Genomic DNA, 14,412 nt, shown 5'->3' on the forward strand with positions numbered 1-14,412 from the left:
TTCACAGCAAACATTTTTTTAACTTTTGAAATTAGCATACGCCATTGGAAAGCTATGAAAATATATTCTTTTCCACATTTTTCTTATTGCTTTAATATTCTAAATATTTCTATGTCAGCAATTAGATGTAGCCACATTACATTACTCTATCAGATTTCTAATGTGGCACATATGAAAACTAGAGATAACAGAGGCTCATTTGCTTAAACCTCAGGATTAGTACAAGTTCAATCAGTCTACCATATGTCATTAACAGTAATGGTGTTACAACAGCAAAAAAAAGGCAATCTGAGGATAAAAACAAAATAAATGAGTTAAGAATCTAAGCAGCTTTTACAATTTCAGTCCTTCTTTTCTCTAGACTGGCCATACCAATTCCTTCATTCTTCATGTTTTTGGCTCCAGGCCCTTAATCATCTTAGTTGGTCTTCTTTGCACTTTTTCCAAAGTCTCAACATCTTTTTTGTAATATGGTGACCAAACCTGGATGCAGTATTGTGATGGGATGAATGGAGAATGGGATGTATGGGCCAAATATAAGATCCTACATTGAATAAGGGTACTTTGTTCCATTGCACTTAGATCTACAGGCTAGCTAAATCAGAGTTACATTTTACATAATCATTTCAGAGGTTTATTTAATGTAATTTAATTCTTCAATTTTGAAGCCATGATATATAGAGATAGAGATAGAGACACATGGATACACAATAGTCAGGCTTTATGCCATGAAAAGCTGGATAAGTGATAGCCAGGAGCTTGAATTGCACCTGGATGTAAATAGTATAACTCACCAAACTGATAATTTGTCTGTGTACGGCAGGGGTCCTTAAACTTTTTAAACAGGAGGCCAATTCACAGTCCCTTAGACTGTTGGGGGGCCGGACCGGCTGGGTGGGCGTGGCTAGGTGGCCATGTGACTGGGTGGGTGCTGCCAATTTAGCAGTCCATTTTGCTAATTTAGCAGTCCATTAAACAATACACACACGACACTTTCAATTGTTTTGCTCCTGGGAGTCTTTTATTTGCTTTTGTTTGCATGTTGCTCTTTTGGTTGGCTTTTCTTTTTACTAGATCGTTTTTTAAGTTGTTTAGTGGTCCACTTCAGAATACTCAATTTTGCAGCAATTCTTCTCAGCATCAAGCAGCTTACAATCAACAAGCCTCTCTCTCTCTCTCTCTCTCTCCTGGGGCATCTTCTGCAGGATCCCCTTCAATCCTGACAGTGCACTGGGATATTCCATTCCATTCCATTCCATTCCATTCCTATTCCTATTCCCATTCTATTCCTATTTCCATTCCATTCCAATTCCCATTCCATTCCATTCCTATTCCCATTTCATTTTCTCCTATTTCTATTCCATTGCATGCCCTTCCTGCCTCCCTCTCCAGGGGCAGGCTGCCTCACCAGCCACCGCCAGAACTGATATCTATATGTGGTAGCTAAATTCCACAAAGGAAATTCAGTAGATTTAAGCGGGGGGAAATCCAGTCTGTCAAAAACAAAAAATAAAAAAATCCACCTGCGGAAGGAGCTGCCATAGGCAGTGGGGCTGGGCTCACCTCTTGTCCCAGCGCGAGTAATGCCCCTTCGCTGACAGTGCACGATGCTTCGTGATGGCAGCTTTGCTCTAACTGGGGGGTGGGGGAGAGGCTCAGCTGTCACAAACATCTCCTGACTGTTTCTTCACGGATCAAGGGGGGAAACTTTGCTTGTTCGGAAGGTCAATTTTCTCTGGCAACGGTAAGGCAATTTGAGTTTGGGATAGATTTTGGGCTTGGAATGAGAATCGATCAGGAATCAGGTGAACCTCCCTCTTTTCTGTGGATCTGTGCAATGTGGGATTCTTTGAACACCCCCAACACACCCCCATTTAACTAACTCCACATCTCCGATCTGGATAACTCTGAAATTAAGGATGAGTTTATGAGTGAAAGTATATTTTATCTAATGGAGAGGAGGGGAGGGGCATGTGTGTGTCCCAATTTCTTTCATCCTCCTTGGAATCCGCCCTCCAGGACCTCCTGAAGTCTCAGCCTAGCATCCTCCCCTGATCATTAGAACAAAGGCCAGCAAGTCCCGCTCTTTATCAGCGGGGGGTGGGGCTGGGGACTATCCAAAATAATGTTTGCCTTAATATGGGGGGGAAATGGGGGATATTGCCTTAATATGGGGGGATATTGAATTTGCGTCCACTGGTAGCGTTACCCCGATGGCTCCTATAGTCATAATGAGAGATTTGAGCAGGCAGCAGGGCAGAACAGCCAAAAAAAAAAAAGTGTGAAGAAATTCAACTGTTACAAGTGGATTATTGTGCATTTGAACATTCTGACAGAATGTTTGTTATATTGCCCCCCCCCCCCGGTTTGGCTTCAGCCCTAATTCTTTCATAGCCCTGAGAATTCTGAGAGTTGGAGTCGATCGGTCATACAAGGTGCAGGGAACCCATTTCTACCTGTCCCACGTGGGAGATGAGGAAGCGCAAAAAACCCAGAAGCCCCAGAAGATAACTGCGTATGCATGCTGACATTTTCTCTGCATTGCACAGTTTTTTTTCTTCTACTTTTTCTCCAGATTCGTCACCCTCTGGGCAATCCTATCTGGGAAACTGCCAGCCCATCCAGCGGAGCTGTGAAGCAATGCGAGGAGAGAAGTGGAAGTGGGGGTGGGGGTGTTCAAAGAATCCCACGTTGCGCAGATCCACAGAAAGGAGGGAGGTTCACTTGATTCCTGATTGATTCTCATTACAAGCCCAAAATCTCTCCCAAACTCAAATTGCCTTACCGTTGCCAGAGAAAATTGACCTTCCGAACAAGCAAAGATCCCCCCCCACCCTTGATCCATGAAGAAACAGTCAGGAGACGGTTGTGACAGCTGAAACCCAGCCCCCCCCACTCCTGTTTGAGCAAAGCTACCTCCACAAAGTATCACGCGGTGTAATTACGCAGCAGGTGCAGGCTTTCCTGTTGGGACCCTTTGGTTTCCCCCCCCCCAGTGGAGCGACAGTAGACTGAAGTCCCTGGCAAATCTTTTTTTGCCAGCCGAGGAAAGAGTTCTTTCCTCAGCTATCAAAAGGCACAGCCCGTTTTTGGCTTCCCCCGCACCCCCCAGAAGCACTCTGACAGCCAAAAACAGGGCACATGAACACTTTCTGGGGCCTCCGCCTGCCTCTTTTTTGGCCTCCCCCACCCCCCAGAAGCACTCTGCTGGCCCTCGCAAACCTAAGCCCTTCCCGTGGCCGAAGGGTTGGGGCTGGCAGGTGGGTGTGGCAACGTGGGCAGGGCAGCCTCATGGTCCCACATGGGCTGGATTAATGGCTTTGATGGGCTGGATCTGTCCCGTGGGCCGTAGTTTGAGGATGCCTGGTGTACAGCAACTCACTCATCAATGTCTTGGTTGCTGCTTCTGAATAGTCTTCAAGGATAGTCCCATGTAGAGTGCATTGAGTTGTCCAATTATGAGGTGACCAAACTATGAATGTCTATCTGAAGGGTCTTCCAGACAAGAATCGGTACAACTCGTGCTCCAGGTGAATTTGAGCAAAGACCATCCTGGCTAAAACTGCACCTGCTCTTTGAGAATCAGCTCTGACCCCAAGAGGACCCCAGACTGCAGACCAATCTTGCATGAGAAAGGCAACCTTATTAAAGATGAAGCATCCCAGAACAAAGAGGGCCAAATAGAACTGAATGAACATTGTTCTGTAAGTCAGGTACATTTTTATTACAATTATAATTATTATTATTAGGTAGTCCTCAATTTAATTCAAATTTACGGCAGCTTACAATTTTTTAAAAAATACCTGCAGTATAATTTAACTCTATAAACAATAAAATATCTACATACTATGATTTTACCTAGAGATTTTCTAGCAGAAAGACTGAGCTCACAGAACCAGGCGGAAAATTAGTACTTTGTTAGTATTTGTGACCAATAGTCAGGCAACTAATACTTTAATGTTATCACCCCTCTTTATAGATTATAAAGTGTTACCTATGGAAGAAATGTGAAACATGCATGAAGTTCCACTTTTCTTCCACATTACAATGCTTCATGGACTCTGATTACCATTAGAAAAGAACTTTCTTAACAACATGAGATTAAAATAGAAAGGAGGGCTAGCTCATGAAGCCATTTTTTCTTCCACAGATAAGAATGCGACAATACCTAGAGAAAGCTAGCAGATTTCTATTTACAATAAATCACTGACTTCTCTATTGTTCTTCTGAAATCTCTGAGTTTCTACCTTCTCTTCCCTCAATTTTTTTTATTTCACAAGTCAATGCTGATTTTATGATCTCATTCCACAATTAGCCCTATAAATTCCCTGATCCTTCACTTGTTTATTTCCTGAAGCATTTAATTATTGTTAACTTTTCATTAAACTCAGCTTTTTTTCCATTTCAGCCACCTCCTGCCTACACAGCTTATCTTATTTTCAAACATATGTGAAGTTTCCTGATCAAAGAGATAATATAGAGCAGAACAGCTGGGTTGTTACAGTATATTTTATTACTGACAATTTCTCCCTTTAACATTTCACAACAACAATGTAATACAATGATTATGCTGGTGATAAATACTAAAATGAATTCACAGATAAAACTACATATATTTGTCTGAGATTACGAAGGGTTATAGTTTACTTTGTACAAAAGTAAAGATGCAGCATTCTAGCAGTAAATGTTTTTAATAGAACATAAAACTGTGAAGTATGTTATTACAAAGCAAGCTTTATATGTAATATATGCCTTGAAGTAAAAACGTACCTATGGAAAACCTGGATTGGATTTTTTTCTTTCCTCAAGGTTATAGCAAAAATTATACCCAAGATAATCCATCCTTAATTATCTGTGGTATTTGCTGACCTTTGAAATTTAATTATAGAAGGAAAATGATTTCAAGTTGTCTGTATCTCTTACATCATATTCTGATACCAATAGCATCCATGTAAATTCAGAACTTCATTAATTTTACATTAACAGAGATAGAACTTTGATCAATCTACTATAGTACAAATTATATAATTTCATTATCTTCAAACCTAGTTCCTCACTGTCATTTAGTTTCTTCATTATTCATTAGCAACACTTTATTTTCATTAAAATCTTAATAGCATGCATAGAAGTAACCCTCCAAAAAGACCTCCATCAAAAATGCTCAGTTGTTTTCCTCAGCAGTCTTCCTGCACTGCCTGAAATAAGAACACTATGGTATATCCTCAATTGCACATACATGGAAAGATAGAACTGTAATATGTACTTGAAGTACACAGACATACTAAGATGGTTTCCAAAGTAGTGGTTTAAATATAAAAATTAGATAAAAATTAGAGAAGAAATTAATGTAAGTATACTAACAAAGTTTACAGATGAAATACACCAAATTTTATTTTATCATATATATCTGTAGGAAGGCAAGATGGATTAATACATTATCCATCATGCTGGACACAGCTGACTACTAGAATATTATTCTATTCTATTCTATTCTATTCTATTCTATTCTATTCTATTCTATTCTATTCTATTCTATTCTATTCTATTCTAATTCTATTCTATTCTATTCTATTCTATTCTATTCTATTCTATTCTATTCTACTCTACTCTACTCTACTCTCTACTCTCTTCTATTATTAATATAAAGAGCCATGGTGGCACAGTGGTTAGAATGCAGTACTTCAGGCTAACACCCTGCTTACTCCAGGAGTTCAATTCTGGAAGGCTGAGTCAAGGCTGACCCAGCCTTCCATCCTTCCGGGGTTGGTACAATGAGGACCCAGATTGTTGGGGGCAATATGCTAACTCTGTAAACTACTCAAAGCGGGCTGTAAAGCACTATGAAGCAGGGTGGATTTGATTTAAATCGAGTTGATTTAAATCACAATTTAAATCATGATTTAAATCACTAGTAAAAAGGCTTGATTTAAATCAACTCGATTTAAATCATAATTTTTAAAGAGCAACTGTCATCTCTGCTACTCCTTTGACCCACTGTTGACTCACCTATAATCCCAGTGTTGCAGAATATACAGCCTCATACTACATAACTAAGCTCCATTTCATGCTGAATAAACTAAATTATTTATGTATCTTAAATAGAAAACTATCTTACGATAGATTTTTACCCCAAAAGTTTTTTATTAAAATAAATTCAATAAAAATCAAAAAAATCCAATTTAAATCAAAAAAATCTGATTTTTTAATTTTTTTTTAAAAAAATCATTGATTTTTATCCACCCTGCTATGAAGCAATATATATATTTAAGTGCTATTGCTATAATACCAAATTACAGAGACAGAACAGGACAAAAAGTGTCGAACTACCATGACCCATATGAATGACAATATACAATAAGAGTGGGATGGCTGGTTGTCCTTAGATCCCTTTTCTTAAGGAACATCCATTTTCAGAGACTGCACAACAAGCTGTCTCAGCTGTTTCTTTGGAACAGCAAAACTGGTAAGATTAAGTTGGTTCCAATTCTACTGGTTTTGGAAAGTAATTAAAACTTGATTCTTTTGTGAAACTTTGGACTAAATTTATTTGGTTACAGCTGTTTCTTCAGACTTTCTTTTTTTCTGTTTGTTTTATTATGGTTTGATTTTAATGTTTTATTTTGTTTTTAATTTTATGATACTTTGAGCCAATTAAAAAATGAAACAGAAAAATTGTCCTGGAATTGTCGAAAGTTGTGAGTTTTCACCTAGTCAAGGTTCTAAAGAATTTAGGTAACAATTAATAGAACGATAGCAAAGCAAGAAATAATGTGTTTAAACACTTGGATGTTTAAATGTAGCATGTTGTTCTGGAGGTGACATGCTCAGAAATAAGAGTTATATCCCATCAGAGCTTTAGAATGAATAATTTTAGTCAGTCTAGAAACCAGGGGTGAAATGCTTCTGGTTAGGACTGGTTCGGGCTAGTAGGTAGCGATGGCGGCGGGCAGTTCGGAGAACCGGTAGCAAAAATCCCTGCCCCCGCCCCCCCCATGCCCAGCTGAGCCGCACGATCATCAGAGCCTTTTTTTTCTTTTAAATGGCTCTGACCAGCCAAGCTCTGATGATCCCAGCTGAGTTGCCTGCTAATCGGTAGCAAAAATCCTTCCCCCTCCCCCCCTCATCTTGCTTACCTTAGCTGCTGGTCACAACGCCTTGCTGTAATCCCTACAATCCATTGCATCAGCAAGCAACTGAATCTCCCTGCCTGCAATCAAGCAGGCAGGGAGTTGTGGACTTCAAGTCCCAGAATTCCTCAGCCAGCAAAGCAAAGCTGGCTGAGGAATTCTGGGAGTTGAAGTCTACAAGTCTTAAAGTTGCCAGGGTAAATTTTTTTCCCTTTGGGAGCTTTAAAAAAAAAGTTAATTGGGTTTTTTTTTGTTGTCGTTGTTCTTTTTTTAGACCTAGCCATTTAAAGTTTAGGAAGTTTTAAATTTAGCTGCTTTTATATAAAAATTAAAATAAAATAAAATAATATTTGTGCAGCTTTCTGAGATTTAGTGTGTTTCTGTAGTGTTTCACTCTAACTATACAAACACACAAAATCTCACAAAGCTGTATGTGTAAAGTGTGAAAGTTGGTTTTTTGGGGCTTTTTGTGGCTGTGTGAGGTTCCTGCTTGTTGCAGGAGCCATTTTGGGTCTAGCACAGCTGCTTTTACATTGTGGGTGAGCCAGTTGTGTTGTGTTGTGTTGTGTAGGTTAAAAAAGGTTAAAGAAGTGACATTGACTTGGCCACGTCCACCTGACCAACAAGCCAGACCCTCCAAGTCACCTTACCAAGCCCCGCCCACTCATTAAGCCCCACCCACAGAACCGGTAGCAAAAAAATTTAGATTTCACCCCTGCTAGAAACCCATTTTAATTTGAACTCTGGTTTGCCAAAGTTCAAAGATCTGTTCTCAGCAAGACCTCTAATTCCACAAACTTTGCATATTTAATTATCATTAATTGAATTAGGAAAAGTATGTATGTCAGGTGTAATAATAATGAAGAAATCTTCAGTTTAAAATGAAAACCTAAGCCTTTAGAGAAAATGCATTGTTTAGAGGGTTCTGGGCTTCAGAACCATTTATGAAAGAGCAACTATTATTTCTGTGCTGGTTTATGACATATTTATTTATGTTAATTTCAAAGTTGCTTATTGTCTTCATATCCTCTAACAACAACCTTCCTGCTCTTTATCAGCTTTCTTCATCTGTTTTCTTGAAATCTGGAAACAAGTCAGTTTATAGAATTTTTAAAAGCAACTTAAGCAATCAAAAATAAAACAAAAAAATATATTCCCAACACCCATAAAAAGTTTGCTTAGCTATTTATAAAAGTCATCAGTTTTTAAACTGCTATTACTCACTTGGTTAGAATTACATTTAAACACTGGCGATAATGGCAATTATTTCCTGTTTCATGTACATAAATTGATAATTTAGAAAGTGAACAACAGGATATGCATAAAACTAAAAAAAACTTTAAAATTCTTTTCAAATTTATAACACATAATACTAATATATTAATATAATTTGATTGCTATAATTATTTCCAAAGACTAATGTGTCACAGACTATTTTTATCTTAAAGGCAGGTTATTTAAAAATAATTTATTTTTAAAATGTGACACCATTTTTAGACTCAAAAAGACTACAATAATGGAAATAGACTTAAATTCAGGGTTGTCTTTCTTCAAAATCCTTCTGGTTTGAGGCTGTCAAAGCTCAAACAATAAGGCCAGAAATATGAACAAGCTATGACCAGAATTTTCAATTTCCCACTAAGTTGCATCTATTCAACTTATTGAAAAGGGCAAGGCTGATTTTGGAATGCTTGTCCTACAAGATTCAATCCCACATATCCCTAGTTTAAAAGAGCATAGCACTAAAAATATTAGAGGATTAAAAATAGTGGAAAAATGCAGAGTACTTTCAACTTGTACAAGTTGCTCATTCTAATAGTTCCCATGAAATAGTTAATTGCATGAAAATGAAAAGTCCATTATTAAAAGGAAGCCCAATTTACAATATGGTATTCTATTAGAGTCACTCATAAAATCAAGGCCAAGAACTGCTTCATGATGTTCTGTGCCTATAGATGCTCATACTGAATTGTGTATCATGTTCTCTGAACAAGAAAAATACTACATCCATTAATTCTTTATTATGCTACAAAATTTGGTCAAGGAGTCCCCAAGGAGAAATTATAGCTGCTTGCCTTTTCAAATCCTGCAACTGAGTCTGCTGACCTAAATAAAAGTGCTTATCTTACCATAGTGAAATGCCACTAAAAGGGTTACTAAAAAGAGGAAGTCAAACATAACAATATTGCAAAAAGCTAATAAAAGGGTCACGCCTTTTCAGAGACTTTTAAAGCTGAGCTAGATTTTTTTTCCACTCTACTTTTTCAGAAATTGATATCAACTTTCAGAACCTACGTAGTTCATGCCAGGTATTATTGTTTTCTCATCATGATGATAGAAGTGAAAGCTATTCTATTCGCTGAATATCCCAAAGAATCACCATCATAAATTGATCCAGAAAAATATACATTTCTATACTGAAACTAAAAAGTAAGGGTTCTATATATTTCAAAAGCGAACCATCTTCTAGATGTTATACTATACTTCATTTTATTATTCTGAACCCATCTTAATGTTGGAAAGAAGTTACATAAAGAGGCTCATGATTATGCCCATTCATCAGCAGGATTAGTTTCAAAAACAGAACAGGAAGTAATAAGAATTTGGTGAGATGGGAGAAGCCAGCAAAAGAAAGGTCAAGTTCGAAAACAGCTTTTTTACAATTTATTTTTATTTTATTTATTTTCATCAAGCATGTATTAGATAATAGATACAAGTATAAACATTATTATGAATACATGGAATAGATATGAATAAAAGAGAACATTAGGACTGGGACAGTAGGCACACTGGTGCGCTTATGCATGCCCCTTAAAAACCTCTTAGGAATGGGGTGACGTCTACAGTAGATAGTCTAAGGTTAAAGTTTTGGGGGTTTGGGGAAGAAACCATAGAGTCAGGTAGTGCATTCCAGGCATTGATAACTCTGTTACTGAAGTCGTATTTTCTGCAATCTAATTTGGAGCGGTTTACCGTAAGTTTGAATCTATTGTGTGCTCTTGTATTGTTTTGGTTGAAGCTGAAATATTTGTTGACAGGAAGGACATTGTAGCAGATGATTTTATATACTACGCTTAGGTTGGACTGAAGACGGTGAAGTTCTAAATTGTCTAAGCCCAAAATTTCATGTCTGGTGGCATAAGGTATTTTCTTGCGAGCAGAGGAGTAGAGTACTCTTCTCGTGAAATATCTCTGGACTCGTTCCATTGTATTAATGTCTGATATGCAGTGCGGATTCTAGACAGATGAGTTGTATTCAAGAATTGGTCTAGCAAAAGTTTTGTATGCCTTAGTTAGCAATTTTCTCCCCAAAAAATAAATAAGATCCCCTGGAGCATCCCTATAGGATAACCAGACAGATGTGCTTGGAAAGCATCTAACTGTTCCATTTTAAGCACTCCTCAATCTTGTTCTCATGATTCAGAGCAGAGTGTGCAACCCACCCTATATTTCCATACACACACACACACAAACAAACACACAGCACAAGAACCCGGTTATACACAATATTTAAAGCCCCATCTTACTCAGACCCTTACATATACCTATATAAGTCTAAATGCTCTGTTATACAGACACACCACAGGGAAAATATATATATTAGCAGTCTCAACAATCTCCATTTATATTTTTTAGCAGCCATTTAAGAACAAAATCACAAATCAGAGTCATCCACGTACTGTATAATCTGGATTAAAACAAAATACTCTGCATAGGATTAAAACGTGAACCGAAGTTGAATAAATAAGTGAAGGATTGTTTTTTGATAGATTAAGCCTTAATTTACAATATTTGGAAAAAATGTATCCATACAGTCACATAATCCAAGATCACTTTTATATGCGACCTTTGTAAATTTAGGTTCAATTTTGATTCAGGCACAAATTGAAGGAGTTCTCTATTTATTAGTGTTTGCTGCTGCTGCACAACAGTCTGATGTAAAGTAGGTCTGTAGAAGTAAATTCTGACTGGCATTAAGCAGGGTTGTGTTTTGGCACCATTATTGTTTACTTTTATATAAACAACCTGGCCTTGTCTTTAGATAAACTGACTCACCATTCTCTAAAGCTGGCATATAAACACATCACAGCCTTTCTTTCCAGTATGTTAATAGTACAGCTATACTGTTTCAGATTGTATCGTGGGTGTGAAATGAGCAAACAGGACCTTCTGGTCCTGTTTGTAAAGAGGATGATTTCAACATAAATTGTAATAAGGCCAAAATATATACCTCTCCAAAGCAATTCAAATTGTACCTAGAAGTTGAACCACATGAATATAGACCATTTAAATATCCAGGTACAGTCTTAAATATCTCCTGCAATCAGCCTACGTATGACTGAATGTTCAGAAGTCAACTCTGGCTATCCAAGTCTTTTGATGTTCCAAAATTGCCCTACATGTAGTGGTGGCAGTAAATTATTTATAGTCCCAGTTGAAATATGGATGATTTATGGAGCTGATAAAGGGACACTTAGTAATATTACAGTTCTGGAGTCCTTGCAATCAAAGTTTTGGGGGAATTAATTCAAAGTGTCATGCTGACTCCCAAATGTATTTCCATATCAATAAGCAGATATAATCCACATCAAGAAGCAATGTAGAAGCTGCAATGTGGGTTTTAAATTATTAGTTTAAGTTATATTTTTCTTGTTGGTTTTATTTTTATATCTTTTAGAAAATAATTTTATTACTAAATGGCTAGGTTATATTATATAAAAACTGAATCAGTATGGATAGTCACAATAAATTCTATTAGCTCTGGGTTATGATCAGATTAATCAGAACTAAGGCACAGAGTTTAGATATATAAGACTAAGCAATTCTAGCACATCTACCAATAGGTTACCTTGCTAATCACACTATTAGTTACAGTGTACCTCGACAGTTAAGTCAAATTTGAATTTCAAAATATAGTAGAACTATATTATCACTTATATATTATCAACACTTATATATTATCAACAGCTATACTGGAAAATCTCATATGAAGATAAGCTTTGCCTATATGGAATAGGTTTATGGAAACCAAAGCTCTATCTTCTTACATTGTATTTTTCATAAGGACATCTAAGCACAATGTATATGCTCATGAAAAAATAGGTTTCATCAGCAGTAAGATTCATTTTGACTTCAAAATCTACTCTTAGATAAGGATGATGTAATTTTATTACATCTCTAAATATTGTCATACTGCTTACACAATCTGTATTAAGAAGACTGCTTAGTAAGAATATTTTTTCTGTACCACATTTTTAGTCATTTACCCAATTTGCTCGTTGACTGATAAGACGAAGAAAGAGGAAGCTTGGTAATTGAAAGAGGCGGCTTGTGAATTGTCAGTTGGAAGATTCAGAGGTAAACCTGAAATCAAAATACATGTATTCCTCAACTTACAACAGTTCAAAGATACAACGGCACTGAAAAAAGTGACTTATGATTGTTTTTCACACAACCTTGTGTGAACATTCCCATGTTCACATCATCAAAATTCAGATGCTTGGCAACTAACTCATATTTATGACAGTTGCAATGTCCCGGGGTCATGTGATCAACATTTGCAACCTTTTGACAAGCAAACTCAATGGGGGAAGCCAGATGCACTTAACAACCACGTTACTAACTTAACAACTGTAGTGATTCATTTAACAACCGTGGCAAAAAAAAGTCATAAAAAGGGGCAAAACTCACTTTTTTGTTTTTATTTGATTTATATGCCGCCCTTCTCCGGAGACTCAGGGCGGCTTACAATGCATTAAGCAATAGCCTTCATACTTTTTGTATATTTATATAAAGTCAGCTTATTGCCCCCACAAACTGGGTCCTCAATTTAGCTACCTTAGAAAGGATGGAAGGCTGAGTCAACCTTGAGCCCCGTGAGATTCGAACTTACAGTAATTGCAGACAGCTGGTGTTAATCACAATGCTATCAGTCTGCTGAGCCACCAGACTTAACAAATGTCTCACTTAGCAACAGAAATTTCGCGCTCAATTGTGGTTGTAAGTCAAGGACTACCTATAAGGTAGAAATGCAAAGCAATGAACACAACATGCAGTCGGCCAAGTTCGCCCAAGTTACAACATGGTAAGGAAAAAGAAAGCTAGGAAAAAGAAGGAAACACTGCTTTTAGGGTAAATTGTTCAAACTGAAAAATGAAGTCTGATGGTACATTTATAAAACCTCAGCTAAACCCCTATTGACTCCTCAGGCTATTAGTTCGAGCTGGGCAGATAAACTGCAATGTCATTTCCTAGGTAACTCAAGATTTTCAGCAGCAGATATTACAAAAGGTCTAAATCCCTGCTTGTCCACTACCAGTAATCATAAAAACTTCAAATTGTGTAGAAATCACAAGTCCCGTGTGAGATATCAAAAACACATGACGAAATATGAGGGTTAAGAGTATAAAGGAGAAACTAGTCGCTCATTAACTGTTTCTGTGGTGACTGAGGGATTAGAAACTCTGTTCTTTAGAAACTCTGATGTTGGTCTTCTCCTTTGTCCCTGCCTTTTTTTTTTCCTGTCAGGCATACAAAAATTGAATGAACTTTAACTCTGGTATTCTTCCTTCTACCCCTATGAAATATGTAATGAAGCAGGTAAGCTTCTGTTATCACTGTGTCTGTATCTTGGCAGATTCCTCTGATGCAAAAGGATGTTATTGTTGTTTTGACTCCACTGAGTCTTGAATTGTTCCAGGATAATTTGTGTTCTCTGCAAGAATCCTGCCTAAAGAAGCATAAGGGTGATTTTCTGTTGCCTTATTTCTCTTTATTTGCGATGCTCAATCAAAAGCAACTGAGATTTCAAATTTGCCTGTAAGGAATAGGTGGTTTGTTTGGTTTTTTTGATACTTTCTCTTCTTTATTTATTTTATTTATTTATTTGTCAAGCATATATAAGATAACAGATAAAATATAAACATAATTTGAATACATGAAAAGTGTAATTGTAAAAAGGAATATTAGGGCAGGGACGCACGCTGGTGCACTTATGTATGTCCCTTACAGACCTCTTAGGAATGTTTAAGTTGACAGTTTAAGGTTAAAGTTTTGGGGGTTTGGGGAAGAAACCACAGAGTCAGGTAGTGCATTCCAGGCATTGACCACTCTGTTACTGAAGTCATATTTTCTGCAATTGAGTTTGGAGCGGTTTACCTAATAAACCACTCCAAACTCGATTGATTAGTTGGACTAACTATAATAGTTGAACTAACTATAATTGAGCCATTAATGGTTATTCTGGTGCTATCTCAGGGGTGAAATCCAGCAGGTTCTGACAGGT

General features: G+C 37.2%; 1 protein-coding gene and 1 long non-coding RNA gene across 33 annotated transcripts in view; one reads left to right on the top strand and one right to left on the bottom strand.

Moving 5' to 3' along the window:
- PTPRM (protein tyrosine phosphatase receptor type M) overlaps positions 1-14,412 on the bottom strand; it is a 467,288-nt gene that overhangs the window by 416,082 nt on the left and 36,794 nt on the right. The window lies entirely within an intron of this gene.
- LOC117672656 (uncharacterized) lies at positions 3,517-13,727 on the top strand. Its single transcript, XR_004593306.3, has 3 exons — positions 3,517-3,704; positions 12,387-12,485; positions 13,656-13,727. It is a non-coding gene; the product is annotated as an uncharacterized LOC117672656 (long non-coding RNA).

This window comes from Pantherophis guttatus, chromosome 3, assembly GCF_059756535.1.
Source record: "Pantherophis guttatus breed Tessera chromosome 3, ASM5975653v1, whole genome shotgun sequence".
In the NCBI taxonomy this organism is placed as follows: domain Eukaryota; kingdom Metazoa; phylum Chordata; class Lepidosauria; order Squamata; family Colubridae; genus Pantherophis; species Pantherophis guttatus.